This window comes from Electrophorus electricus, chromosome 1, assembly GCF_041902795.1.
Source record: "Electrophorus electricus isolate QZ-2024a chromosome 1, ASM4190279v1, whole genome shotgun sequence".
NCBI lineage: Eukaryota > Metazoa > Chordata > Actinopteri > Gymnotiformes > Gymnotidae > Electrophorus > Electrophorus electricus.
Window position 1 is genome coordinate 13,974,508 of NC_137497.1, and position 16,210 is coordinate 13,990,717.

Below are 16,210 nucleotides of genomic sequence, written 5' to 3' on the forward strand. Positions count from 1 at the left end.
GACATAACGGGTCATTAAACATTGTCAGTTTTTTCCAATTTAAGAATGATCATTAGACAAAAAATCTATACATTTAATTTCAAATGATCTGAAGTAAGTAAACAATTGACAATGCCTGTAACAAAAGATTCAAATAATGTTAAAGGTGTTGAACCTTCATGAATCATACTGGTCATACTGGTCAAATCTGATTATACTGGTTGACCAGTGTGGTTATTGCTCATGCTGGTCAACTATCTTGTTCTTATCTTATCTGAAGTGTGATGTTTATAGCTACATGGATACAAAATGTGATTTGAAATAAATAACAATCTAATTGTAGGTATTTTGGATTTTAATCATCATTTTTAAGGCTGCCTACAGCCTAGCATAAATAAATATGCACGAATAGGTCGGTCTTTCATTCTGTATCACGTATATCATAATAAAACCATGGTAACCGAAAAACTTACTTTTCACTTCCAAAAGACTTGGCGCTGATCTCAGAAGTCCATCTCCTCCCCGTGTCCTCTGCAAACAGCCATTCTGTTGTTGTGGCAAACTTCCATTGTGTTGTGACTGGATTTGCAGCACTTCTGAAGTTGCGTAAGTTTTCCTGAATTTGCACTGGGTTGTGTTGTCATTTTGATGAATTTGCTTTGTGTATTTGCGGCACGTTTGTGAAATGTATCACAAGTGTTGTCATTTTGATGAATGTGCTTTATGTATTTACAGCGCGATGGGTCTTCCTGGCAACCGTAGTGGGTGTGGAGCGTGAATCCACCTCCAACTTTGATGTAAATAATTTTTTTTTCTCTCTTGGGCTTTATGTATATTCTTTAGAAAGGCTCTTCTTTTGCCACGTTTTCAATTAAGCGCACATAAAAAAAACACTCACCACATTCTACAACATTTCTTTTGGCCATCGATTAGGAGTGATGTTGGATACTGCCATTCCTGCCATACATACCAGTTTGTTGGAAAACCAAATCAGGTGATTACTGTCGGCCAAACAGCACTAATCTAAATTCTACCAATGCCAAAAGAAGATGACCTTAAGTTGACTGAATAGTGACGAGCAAATGAATCAAGTTTAGACAGACTAACAAACTGGGTATCTGACAAACATATAAAATAAGATGTTATTCTAAGTACAATATTCTTCTCGTGAGGGGTTCTAGACTTGTAGTTACTTCTGTTTGAAATGACTCTGCTGAAATCAGTTTTTAACTACTGATCTCAGGGGTGGAATAAGCAGGAAAGGCTCAACAGATGTGTTCATGCAAATTTATAGCTTCTTTGTCTCAGTCTTAGGCTTTGATTGTGTCAGGCATTTACCTCGAGTTACCTTACAAAACATAAATTAATTCAGTATAGTACATTAAAAGAACAGAAAGAGGGAAACAAAACAACTGGAACACAAGAGCAAAGTTAAATACTGATATTTGGGGATAGGTGATAATTGTCTTTTAAGCCATAATAGGTTGGAACATTTTTGTCATACTAATTTCACCTGAGCACTTAGACTACACATTTATAAATACAAAGAAAGAGTTCTTACAAACAATATAAAGCACACTACTAATTTTTCATATATAAACTGGCTTCTCCTACTACTAACTCAGAAGCACTTTGCTTACACAGCTGATGAAAGACCTCAAAAACATTTCATTACTCAAAGACAAAACATTAGAGAATATTCAAGGAAAACAGACAATGGTTCAAGGCAGATATGACTATGCAATATTTCAAACATCTATGTGCAAATGATTTATTTCAAAGCTTAAGGTTTTGATCACAGAAATCAGGAGTGAAAGACAAGTTAGAGAAAATGTTTATTTGAGGATATGCTATTTAATTTGGGAAGTTCATTGTAGGGAAACATTCGGGAAATTAATGTAGTCTATCCTGTCCACATCTTGGTCAAGGCTGGTGAAGCTGCTTCAAGGCTGAGTGGAATCTTGATCCGCATCTAAGTATTTTTCTGTGCTTGGACTGAAATAGTTTACTCCAAGTGCTGAGCCCTTTGGGCGGATCTGAAAAGTGCTGCTCATAGCCTGGGGGCTTGTAATCCGCAGCGTGAGGGTCGCCAAGCATCTCTCTCACCTTGGGTGAGGCGTCCTTGTGTAAGTACTGATAGGGCTTTTTGCCACTGTTGTCACGTATGTTGCAGTTGGCACCATAATCACGCACCAGAACACTCAGGACTGATTCGTGGCTGTGAATAGCAGCCATGTGTAGTGGGGTGTAGCCGTCGTAGCTCTTGATGTTAACGTCAACCCCTGGCCCACCTTGCTGTGAAAGAAGAAGGATCTTGCGCACTATTTCACTGTTTCCTTGTTTAGCAGCCCAGTGAAGTACTGTGAAGCCAGAAATGAAGTTTCTCTTCTCTGCCAGCTTGATGTCCTGGAGCAGAAGCTGGCAGATTTGATCCTGCTGTCCTGCAGCACACTTCACAAGCCACTCATGTTCTCTTGGCCCTAGAGGGAAGATGACTGACTGCTTTGTATCCACACCTGGTTTGGTGTCTTTGTTGACCCTTTTCAGGGCTGGTGAAGCAGGTGCCACAGAGTGCCTCTGCTTGGTCCTGGCTGATCTGTACAAGTCATATCCATCAGTCACTTCACTTAGACATGCTGCCACAGTCCTTTCAGTTCGTTCATGGGCCATCTTCAAATCTGCCGGAGCAAGTATCATTACTTCTGGATATATATAGAACACATATTGTATGTACTACATACAGCCTGACAAGAGCCTAAAACCTTGTAATAGACTAATAATGCACTAATACTTCAAGTGGTGTTGCATATTTTAAATGAGAGTTTTAGTCACTGCTGATCAAAGGATAAAAGCATTTTCAATAAGTCAGTTTTTGTCCCTTATTGTAAAGATTATTTAGTTTACTGTTTTTTTATACATGAGATTTAAATTAATCCTTTTAGAAAGGCAAGGCCAAAAAGCAGAAAAAATAATCAAATATCCATACCAACTGTAGGACGTTTTTTCCACTCTATCTTCAATTTTTTTAGATTCCACTTCTGCTTTCCTCTTTTGCTTTTCTTTATTAAGTCTCTCCTGGATTCCACCTCCTTTGTATCAATATATTCATTCTCGATACCTCCAGCACACCAGCTCCAGAAACGCCTCATTGTTCGATCTGTCCTCTTCAGTGTCTTTCCACAGACTGATCTGTAAAGGTGTTCATGGGATTCCACTCATGTGTGACATTATGACACGGGACAGAGGGGGTTCTAAAGTTCCAAGAGTGGAGATGAGTTGTTTTTCTTTGAATTTCCTAATTTAATTGCTGCCATAGCAACAACTGACAATGCAAACAGATATGTCATTAATGCAGCGACTCTAACAGATTCCTCAACCTGGATTGATTAACCATGTATGGCTCACCACCGGAGACTGTGATACATATAACATTCCAAAGTGTACTTAATTCTGAGCAAAATCTAACTAGCCTCATTACTGCTGAACTATGAGGGCCCGTTTAAAGAGAAATCAGGGAAACTGTACTTGCACATACATATGAAACATTTTCACATAAATAGCCTACTATTTACATTTGTGCATAATAATTTAAACTTGCATATACATGCACTTGCACATTCAATCATTGATGCGTAAACACAGAGTTGCACTATGCTTGTGTGTGTATGAGTGTGGCTGCTGTCACAGAACGTTTGCCTCCTGCGAGTCACACGGTTTGGCCTGCCACGTGACTTGGGAGTATATGTTTATGGCCATGCCTGCACACACCTGTACCTCATCTTGTTTGTGTATTTAAACCCTTGTTAGTGCGTACAGTATTGTTGATCATTGTTGGTGTAGCCTGTGGATGTCAAGATTAGTCTCGTTATTGTTAAACGTATTCATGTTCATGTTATATGTGAGTGCCGTTATGTTGTATGTAATAAATGTTCGTCCATGTCGATTGAGTCTGTGCATCCTGCTCCCTGCCCTCGGTACTCAGGCCACCTCGTTACAGCTGCGTGTGTGTAAAACAATTTTCAGGGTGCCGGAAGTCATTTCATTGTAACAGCAAGGCAGATATTTAACATGTTTACAGTGTGCATAATAGACAGAGGAAGACTGTTGAACTATTAATATTAGGACAGTTATGACGTTTGTGTAATACGTAATGCTTTCTATCTATAAAGTAGTGCTTCTCTTAATGACAAATGTAACTGTTTTCCCATATATAATTGTGTGCTTTATATTGTTTGTAAGAACTTTTCTTCTCATTTAGAAATATGTGGACTAAGTGATCAGTTTGTCTTATTATTTAATATGCTCAGTCTCACTATTGTTGGCAGATTTCATCACATTATTACGAATGTGGATACGTTATCTTATCATTATAAGCAGTGTGAGATGTGAAGCTAAGTGAATTACATGTGCAGAATTTCTAACAATACCCTGTTTTGTATAGGCTGGCTAGCTGACCACTTAGTAAAATTAAATGTGATTGCTGAGCTTGTTGTAGGTGAGTCAATTTAATTTGATTTCATTGTGTTTAATTTTTAACTCAGATGCATTAATCTGAATATTTTGTGTTCTACCTGCAAGCAAATGCTGACTTAAGCTGTTTTATAGTTAGCTTGAAATAATTGAGGTTCATCGCTGGGTGCTGTTCATTTTTTAATTTTTTTTTGTATTATTGATCAGGAAAAAAAAACTACAATGGATGAGATGGACGTTTTCTATGTATGATATGAAATTTGAGTATATGAGTGAATGTTACTCTGTAAATGTATAAGAATATGTAGATAAGATTATTATGAGATCATTATTTATACTCAAACGACTACACTATATGACAACAGCTTCCTTTAATTTATATATTTTATTATATTGTTATTATGGAAGAAGTTGTAACATTTACTGGGAGGTGCATGGCAGAGCGAGACATACCTCCTGTGGGCTTGCTAGCTGACCCCTCAGTGAAATTAAATGTGGTTGCTGAACTTGTTATAGTGTGGAAAATAAAAGGAAACCCCTTTTATTCACAACCTGGTGTACATCATTGAGTGGGACGGAACACAGAGGTCCCACTAGCTACTATTTTACATTCCCATTCAACCTAATGACATTCTATATAATACAACTCTAGTTTCGAGCTAAATACCTACAATTAGATGATTTATTTCAGATCACATACTTTCAAATAAAACACTCATGTTCTCTTGGCCCTAGAGGGAAGATGACTGACTGCTTTGTATCCACACCTGGTTTGGTGTCTTTGTTGACCCTTTTCAGGGCTGGTGAAGCAGGTGCCACAGAGTGCCTCTGCTTGGTCCTGGCTGATCTGTACAAGTCATATCCATCAGTCACTTCACTTAGACATGCTGCCACAGTCCTTTCAGTTCGTTCATGGGCCATCTTCAAATCTGCCGGAGCAAGTATCATTACTTCTGGATATATATAGAACACATATTGTATGTACTACATACAGCCTGACAAGAGCCTAAAACCTTGTAATAGACTAATAATGCACTAATACTTCAAGTGGTGTTGCATATTTTAAATGAGAGTTTTAGTCACTGCTGATCAAAGGATAAAAGCATTTTCAATAAGTCAGTTTTTGTCCCTTATTGTAAAGATTATTTAGTTTACTGTTTTTTTATACATGAGATTTAAATTAATCCTTTTAGAAAGGCAAGGCCAAAAAGCAGAAAAAATAATCAAATATCCATACCAACTGTAGGACGTTTTTTCCACTCTATCTTCAATTTTTTTAGATTCCACTTCTGCTTTCCTCTTTTGCTTTTCTTTATTAAGTCTCTCCTGGATTCCACCTCCTTTGTATCAATATATTCATTCTCGATACCTCCAGCACACCAGCTCCAGAAACGCCTCATTGTTCGATCTGTCCTCTTCAGTGTCTTTCCACAGACTGATCTGTAAAGGTGTTCATGGGATTCCACTCATGTGTGACATTATGACACGGGACAGAGGGGGTTCTAAAGTTCCAAGAGTGGAGATGAGTTGTTTTTCTTTGAATTTCCTAATTTAATTGCTGCCATAGCAACAACTGACAATGCAAACAGATATGTCATTAATGCAGCGACTCTAACAGATTCCTCAACCTGGATTGATTAACCATGTATGGCTCACCACCGGAGACTGTGATACATATAACATTCCAAAGTGTACTTAATTCTGAGCAAAATCTAACTAGCCTCATTACTGCTGAACTATGAGGGCCCGTTTAAAGAGAAATCAGGGAAACTGTACTTGCACATACATATGAAACATTTTCACATAAATAGCCTACTATTTACATTTGTGCATAATAATTTAAACTTGCATATACATGCACTTGCACATTCAATCATTGATGCGTAAACACAGAGTTGCACTATGCTTGTGTGTGTATGAGTGTGGCTGCTGTCACAGAACGTTTGCCTCCTGCGAGTCACACGGTTTGGCCTGCCACGTGACTTGGGAGTATATGTTTATGGCCATGCCTGCACACACCTGTACCTCATCTTGTTTGTGTATTTAAACCCTTGTTAGTGCGTACAGTATTGTTGATCATTGTTGGTGTAGCCTGTGGATGTCAAGATTAGTCTCGTTATTGTTAAACGTATTCATGTTCATGTTATATGTGAGTGCCGTTATGTTGTATGTAATAAATGTTCGTCCATGTCGATTGAGTCTGTGCATCCTGCTCCCTGCCCTCGGTACTCAGGCCACCTCGTTACAGCTGCGTGTGTGTAAAACAATTTTCAGGGTGCCGGAAGTCATTTCATTGTAACAGCAAGGCAGATATTTAACATGTTTACAGTGTGCATAATAGACAGAGGAAGACTGTTGAACTATTAATATTAGGACAGTTATGACGTTTGTGTAATACGTAATGCTTTCTATCTATAAAGTAGTGCTTCTCTTAATGACAAATGTAACTGTTTTCCCATATATAATTGTGTGCTTTATATTGTTTGTAAGAACTTTTCTTCTCATTTAGAAATATGTGGACTAAGTGATCAGTTTGTCTTATTATTTAATATGCTCAGTCTCACTATTGTTGGCAGATTTCATCACATTATTACGAATGTGGATACGTTATCTTATCATTATAAGCAGTGTGAGATGTGAAGCTAAGTGAATTACATGTGCAGAATTTCTAACAATACCCTGTTTTGTATAGGCTGGCTAGCTGACCACTTAGTAAAATTAAATGTGATTGCTGAGCTTGTTGTAGGTGAGTCAATTTAATTTGATTTCATTGTGTTTAATTTTTAACTCAGATGCATTAATCTGAATATTTTGTGTTCTACCTGCAAGCAAATGCTGACTTAAGCTGTTTTATAGTTAGCTTGAAATAATTGAGGTTCATCGCTGGGTGCTGTTCATTTTTTAATTTTTTTTTGTATTATTGATCAGGAAAAAAAAACTACAATGGATGAGATGGACGTTTTCTATGTATGATATGAAATTTGAGTATATGAGTGAATGTTACTCTGTAAATGTATAAGAATATGTAGATAAGATTATTATGAGATCATTATTTATACTCAAACGACTACACTATATGACAACAGCTTCCTTTAATTTATATATTTTATTATATTGTTATTATGGAAGAAGTTGTAACATTTACTGGGAGGTGCATGGCAGAGCGAGACATACCTCCTGTGGGCTTGCTAGCTGACCCCTCAGTGAAATTAAATGTGGTTGCTGAACTTGTTATAGTGTGGAAAATAAAAGGAAACCCCTTTTATTCACAACCTGGTGTACATCATTGAGTGGGACGGAACACAGAGGTCCCACTAGCTACTATTTTACATTCCCATTCAACCTAATGACATTCTATATAATACAACTCTAGTTTCGAGCTAAATACCTACAATTAGATGATTTATTTCAGATCACATACTTTCAAATAAAACAATAAAGGATTCTGGTACTTATTTTTCTAATGACTGTGAGACATTCTAGATACCACAGCATAAGCAGACGGACAAACCGATTATGGCACATGCTCTTGACCAACACAAACCTGACATGATAATTTACATAGTACTAGTTTCTACTTGAAATGTGTTACAAAGACACCTGTTGTTCTTATTCATTTGCTGCTATTCCGATATGCCTCTACCTTTATTTCCTTGTGTTTGCACTGACTGGGTCTATGAAAGCAGGGAGCAGGCATGTGTGTCTGTCAAGGCCATGTGCGTTTGGACGCACTCTCAATGTCCGGTTAACTGTAGAGATATTCAAGCCTGGTAAACTGTTGTCAGATATTCAAGCTTCAGTGTTAGACAGCAAACATTCCATTGGCCGAGGTTGTCCTGCAAATTACAAACGTTTAGTTTTAAATGACCTCATATGCAATCACAGCTTTATCAAATGAAAATTGAAAAAGAAAGAAAAAATGATGCATTTGGATAGCAGGTCCACATGTGAAGTACAGACTGCATGGATGAGTAAGTCCAAACTGCTGGCATGCATTTTGCTAAAGGCAGTGCGTGCAGGAAAACTGCTATTAGCACGTCCATCGTTTTTGAGGTGATTAACATTGCTTTTCTAAGACAGACATCTGTTTTGGACATCTTTTACTTTTAAATCCTATAAATGGTGACCGCTCCATATTATGTGCAATTATTTAAATCTGGATCTTAAAAACATTTTCCTTTGTGCAGGTTTTGATTAAGGATTACAGGTACAGCATCATTTTGTCTTGGCTGCTCATCCATCAGATAAAAATGAATAGCCCATCAAATAAATAGCAAATACCCGGTGTTGTGCAGTGAGCCCAGTCAGCCAAACCCTCTTTGTGAAACAGAAAATCTCAAGTTTGTTTCAACTCTAAGCCAACTAACTGAGTTTTCACTAAACCTGCTTTCTGATACAGGCCCCTGGTTGTACATTTTTAAGTGTTCTAAGTGTTCACTGACCTTTTTTGGCCAACAATGTGGATGTTTACTCAATATGCTTACTAACAGACATGATGAGTACAACTGTGAATTTGTGTGTTTTTAATTATTGTTAGACTGTGTTTGTCTATAATTGTGACTTAGCTCATCAGACCACTATAACAGCTTTGGCTAGGCAACAAAGCTGTAAAAGAGTGATGAGAAAACCAGCAAACAGAAGTGAAAGTAGAAGGAAGGGAAACACAAGGAAAGACCAAGGTAGCTTAAATGTTGTATTATACACAAACACGCACAAACGCACACACGCACGCGCACCCGCACACACACACACACACACACACACACACACATACATACATAATGGAGTAGCATCAGGAATAGAGTTTGTTTTTTGTTTTTTGCTTTTAATACCCAAAAAAGTCAATTTTACTTGATGCCATATAGAACTCATGGCACTGCTGTATATTCTCTCCTGTTCTCATGAATTTGCTAAGGTACTGTAGAGCAAGACCGTTGTGCTTTGTAGGTCATTAGAAGGACGTTGTAATAGTAGGTGTCATCATCATTGAATCTGATGCCCGAGGACATTATCAGCTCTTCACGATTTCAGCCTGTTATCACACAGCTGTAAATGATAGCGATGGCATGATACCAGTTTTTCTGTACCAATCCAATGTCAACATCCTTTGTTTTAATGTCAACCAATATCAATACTGATCTGATGTTTTTTCATTAAAAACCTGCAACAGTAAACATGTTGGTGAATGGTTTGTTTTGGACCAAATAATCTTTTTTTTTTTCTTGCCTGATCTCTCTGGTCCCTCCCAAGGTAGTGCTGGGAAGGTCTCATCAATCTCCCCTCTGCTACTGGCCATCTCATCTCTGCTGATGTTCCCTGAGAAGCAGGTTATTCCTACTGAAAATGACATACAGACAAATTTCAAATTAGCCTAGTGTCCTCAAAGTAAGACCTATACTCCTAAATTTCATTGTACAGAATTAGCTAAAGTATAAAATGCATTGCCATTAAAGTATAGGATCACGACAGTGTAAAACATGTCTATATAAATCTGTGTTGAGATAAAGGGAAAAACACAAAGAAAAAAATAAGTCTTTCAAACCGGACGAATAAATGTCCAAAGAGTGAAATTCAGCACCAGGTGAAAGTTATAGCCACCAAAGATTAAACTTTTTTTTTTCAATCAATATACTTTAAACTAAATGGACCTCTACAAAATAACAAACCTCCATATAATAAATTTGTCAGTTAGCTGGTGCATTTGGACCTCACCATGTTTCTCTTGCACAAGCAGGATTTGATCTACTGCACTTGCACATGAACAGCAAAAATATATGAAGATATATTTTTACTAATTAAAGGAACAAAATAATGGAGCTATACATCACTCCCATTAGTCCATGGGCTACCATTAAAGGCTTGACCATTGTGGTCAGATACATGCTCTCTAGACTATATGATGTTTTGGAAACATCTTTTTAGTACTAATATATGGTAAATATGCATTTCATTTCATTTTCAGTTCACTGCAGTTCATTTAAAGTCACTCAGCAATCAGTCCCATGACATAACGGGTCATTAAACATTGTCAGTTTTTTCCAATTTAAGAATGATCATTAGACAAAAAATCTATACATTTAATTTCAAATGATCTGAAGTAAGTAAACAATTGACAATGCCTGTAACAAAAGATTCAAATAATGTTAAAGGTGTTGAACCTTCATGAATCATACTGGTCATACTGGTCAAATCTGATTATACTGGTTGACCAGTGTGGTTATTGCTCATGCTGGTCAACTATCTTGTTCTTATCTTATCTGAAGTGTGATGTTTATAGCTACATGGATACAAAATGTGATTTGAAATAAATAACAATCTAATTGTAGGTATTTTGGATTTTAATCATCATTTTTAAGGCTGCCTACAGCCTAGCATAAATAAATATGCACGAATAGGTCGGTCTTTCATTCTGTATCACGTATATCATAATAAAACCATGGTAACCGAAAAACTTACTTTTCACTTCCAAAAGACTTGGCGCTGATCTCAGAAGTCCATCTCCTCCCCGTGTCCTCTGCAAACAGCCATTCTGTTGTTGTGGCAAACTTCCATTGTGTTGTGACTGGATTTGCAGCACTTCTGAAGTTGCGTAAGTTTTCCTGAATTTGCACTGGGTTGTGTTGTCATTTTGATGAATTTGCTTTGTGTATTTGCGGCACGTTTGTGAAATGTATCACAAGTGTTGTCATTTTGATGAATGTGCTTTATGTATTTACAGCGCGATGGGTCTTCCTGGCAACCGTAGTGGGTGTGGAGCGTGAATCCACCTCCAACTTTGATGTAAATAATTTTTTTTTCTCTCTTGGGCTTTATGTATATTCTTTAGAAAGGCTCTTCTTTTGCCACGTTTTCAATTAAGCGCACATAAAAAAAACACTCACCACATTCTACAACATTTCTTTTGGCCATCGATTAGGAGTGATGTTGGATACTGCCATTCCTGCCATACATACCAGTTTGTTGGAAAACCAAATCAGGTGATTACTGTCGGCCAAACAGCACTAATCTAAATTCTACCAATGCCAAAAGAAGATGACCTTAAGTTGACTGAATAGTGAAGAGCAAATGAATCAAGTTTAGACAGACTAACAAACTGGGTATCTGACAAACATATAAAATAAGATGTTATTCTAAGTACAATATTCTTCTCGTGAGGGGTTCTAGACTTGTAGTTACTTCTGTTTGAAATGACTCTGCTGAAATCAGTTTTTAACTACTGATCTCAGGGGTGGAATAAGCAGGAAAGGCTCAACAGATGTGTTCATGCAAATTTATAGCTTCTTTGTCTCAGTCTTAGGCTTTGATTGTGTCAGGCATTTACCTCGAGTTACCTTACAAAACATAAATTAATTCAATATAGTACATTAAAAGAACAGAAAGAGGGAAACAAAACAACTGGAACACAAGAGCAAAGTTAAATACTGATATTTGGGGATAGGTGATAATTGTCTTTTAAGCCATAATAGGTTGGAACATTTTTGTCATACTAATTTCACCTGAGCACTTAGTCTACACATTTATAAATACAAAGAAAGAGTTCTTACAAACAATATAAAGCACACTACTAATTTTTCATATATAAACTGGCTTCTCCTACTACTAATTCAGAAGCACGTTGCTTACACAGCTGATGAAAGACCTCAAAAACATTTCATTACTCAAAGACAAAACATCAGAGAATATTCAAGGAAAACAGACAATGGTTCAAGGCAGATATGACTATGCAATATTTCAAACATCTATGTGCAAATGATTTATTTCAAAGCTTAAGGTTTTGATCACAGAAATCAGGAGTGAAAGACAAGTTAGAGAAAATGTTTATTTGAGGATATGCTATTTAATTTGGGAAGTTCACTGTAGGGAAACATTCGGGAAATTAATGTAGTCTATCCTGTCCACATCTTGGTCAAGGCTGGTGAAGCTGCTTCAAGGCTGAGTGGAATCTTGATCCGCATCTAAATATTTTTCTGTGCTTGGACTGAAATAGTTTACTCAAAGTGCTGAGCCCTTTGGGCGGATCTGAAAAGTGCTGCTCATGGCCTGAGGGCTTGTAATCCGCAGCGTGAGGGTCGCCGAGCATCTCTCTCACCTTGGGTGAGGCGTCCTTGTGTAAGTAGTGATAGGGCTTTTTGCAACTGTTGTCACGTATGTTGCAGTTGGCACCATAATCACGCACCAGAACACTCAGGACTGATTCGTGGCTGTGAATAGCAGCCATGTGTAGTGGGGTGTAGCCGTCGTAGCTCTTGGTGTTAACGTCAACCCCTGGCCCACCTTGTTGTGAAAGAAGAAGGATCTTGCGCACCATTTCACTGTTTCCTTGTTTAGCAGCCCAGTGAAGTACTGTGAAGCCAGAAATGAAATTTCTCTTCTCTGCCAGCTTGATGTCCTGGAGCAGAAGCTGGCAGATTTGATCCTGCTGTCCTGCATCACACTTCACAAGCCACTCATGTTCTCTTGGCCCTAGAGGGAAGATGGCTGACTGCTTTGCATCCACACCTGGTTTGGTGTCTTTGTTGACCCTTTTCAGGGCTGGGGAAGCAGGTGCCACAGAGTGCCTCTGCTTGGTCCTGGCTGATCTGTACAAGTCATATCCATCAGTCACTTCACTCAGACATGCTGCCACAGTCCTTTCAGTTCGTTCATGGGCCATCTTCAAATCTGCCGGAGCAAGTATCCATACTTCTGGATATATATAGAACACATATTGTATGTACTACATACAGCCAGACAAGAGCCTAAAACCTTGTAATAGATTAATAATGCACTAATACTTCAAGTGGTGTTGCATATTTTAAATGAGAGTTTTAGTCACTGCTGATCAGAGGATAAAAGCATTTTCAATAAGTCAGTTTTTGTCCCTTATTGTAAAGATTATTTAGTTTACTGTGTTTTTTTATACATGAGATTTAGATTAATCCTTTTAGAAAGGCAAGGCCAAAAAGCAGAAAAAATAATCAAATATCCATACCAACTGTAGGACGTTTTTTCCACTCTATCTTCAATTTTTTCAGATTCCACTTCTGCTTTCCTCTTTTGGTTTTCTTTATTAGGTCTCTCCTGGATTCCACCTCCTTTGTATCAATATATTCATTCTCGATACCTCCAGCAAACCAGCTCCAGAAACGCCTCATTGTTCCATCTGTCCTCTTCAGTGTCTTTCCACAGACTGATCTGTAAAGGTGTTCATGGGACTCCCCTCATGTGTGACATTATGACACGGGACATATGGGGTTCTAAAGTTCCAAGGGTGTACATGAGTTGTTTTTCTTTGAATTTCCTAATTTAATTGCTGCCATAGCAACAACTGACAATGCAAACAGATATGTCATTAATGCAGTGACTCTAACAGGTTCCTCAACCTGGATTGATTAACCATGTATGGCTCACCACCGGAGACTGTGATACATATAACATTCCAAAGTGTACTTAATTCTGAGCAAAATCTAACTAGCCTCATTACTGCTGAACTATGAGGGCCTGTTTAAAGAGAAATCAGGGAAACTGTACTTGCACATACATATGAAACATTTTCACATAAATAGCCTACTACTTATATTTGTGCATAATAATTTAAACTTGCATATACATGCACTTACACATTCAATCATTGATGCGTAAACACAGAGTTGCACTATGCTTGTGTGTGTATGAGTGTGGCTGCTGTCACAGAACGTTCGCCTCCCGCGAGTCACAGGGTTTGGCCCGCCACGTGACTTGGGAGTATATGTTTATGGCCATTCCTGCACACACCTGTACCTCATCTTGTTTGTGTATTTAAACCCTTGTTAGTGTGTACAGTATTGTTGATCATTGTTGGTGTAGCCTGTGGATGTCAAGATTAGTCTCGTTATTGTTAAACGTATTCATGTTCATGTTATATGTGAGTGCCGTTATGTTGTATGTAATAAATGTTCGTCCATGTCGATTGAGTCTGTGCATCCTGCCCCCCCCCCCTCCTCGGTACTCAGGCCACCTCGTTACAGCTGCGTGTGTAAAACAATTTTCAGGGTGCCGGAAGTCATTTCATTGTAACAGCAAGGCAGATATTTAACATGTGTACAGTGTGCATAATAGACAGAGGAAGACTGTTGAACTATTAATATTAGGACAGTTATGACATTTGTGTAATACGTAGTGCTTTCTATCTATAAAGTAATGCTTCTCTTAATGACAAATGTAACTGTTTTCCCATATATAATTGTGTGCTTTATATTGTTTGTAAGAACTTTTCTTCTCATTTAGAAATATGTGGACTAAGTGATTAGTTTGTCTTATTATTTAATATGCTCAGTCTCACTATTGTTGGCAGATTTCATCACATTATTACAAATGTGGATACGTTATCTTATAATTATAAGCAGTGTGAGATGTGAAGCTAAGTGAATTACATGTGCAGAATTTCTAACAATAGCCTGTTTTGTATAGGCCAGCTAGCTGACCACTCAGTAAAATTAAATGTGATTGCTGAGCTTGTTGCAGGTGAGTCAATTTAATTTGATTTCATTGTGTTTAATTTTTAACTCAGATGCATTAATCTGAACATTTTGTGTTCTAGCTGCAAGCAAATGCTGACTTAAGCTGTTTTATAGTTAGCTTGAAATAATTGAGCTTCATCGCTGGGTGCTGTTCATTTCTTTTTTTTTTTTTTTATTATTGATCAGGAAAAAAAACTACAATGGATGAGATGGACGTTTTCTATGTATGATATGGAATTTGAGTATATGAGTGAATGTTACTCTGTAAATGTATAAGAATATGCAGATAAGATTATTATGAGATTATTATTTATAATCAAATGACTACACTATATGACAACAGCTTCCTTTAATTTATATATTTTATTATATTGTTATTATGAAAGAAGTTGTAACATTTACTGGGAGGTGCATGGCAGAGCGAGACATACCTCCTGTGGGCTTGCTAGCTGAGCCCTCAGTGAAATTAAATGTGGTTGCTGAACTTGTTATAGTGTGGAAAATAAAAGGAAACCCCTTTTATCCACAACCTGGTGTGCTTCATTGAGTGGGACGGAACACAGAGGTCCCACTAGCTACTATTTTACATTCCCATTCAACCTAATGACATTCTATATAATACAACTCTAGTTTCGAGCTAAATACCTACAATTAGATGATTTATTTCAGATCACATACGTTCAAATAAAACGATAAAGGATTCTGGCACTTTTTCTAATGACTGTGAGACATTCTAGATACCACAGCATAAGCAGACGGACAAACCGATTATGGCACATGCTCTTGACCAACACAAACCTGACATGATAATTTACATAGTACTAGTTTCTACTTGAAATGTGTTACAAAGACACCTGTTGTTCTTATTCATTTGCTGCTATTCCGATATGCCTCTACCTTTATTTCCTTGTGTTTGCACTGACTGGGTCTATGAAAGCAGGGAGCAGGCATGTGTGTCTGTCAAGGCCATGTGCGTTTGGACGCACTCTCAATGTCCGGTTAACTGTAGAGATATTCAAGCCTGGTAAACTGTTGTCAGATATTCAAGCTTCAGTGTTAGACAGCAAACATTCCATTGGCCAAGGTTGTCCTGCAAATTACAAACATTTAGGTTTACATGACCTCATATGCAATCACAGCTTTATCAAATGAAAATTGAAAAAGAAAGAAAAAATGATGCATTTGGATAGCAAGTCCACATGTGAAGTACAGACTGCATGGATGAGTAAGTTTAAACTGCTGGCATGCATTCTGCTAAAGGCAGTGCGTGCAGGAAAACTGCT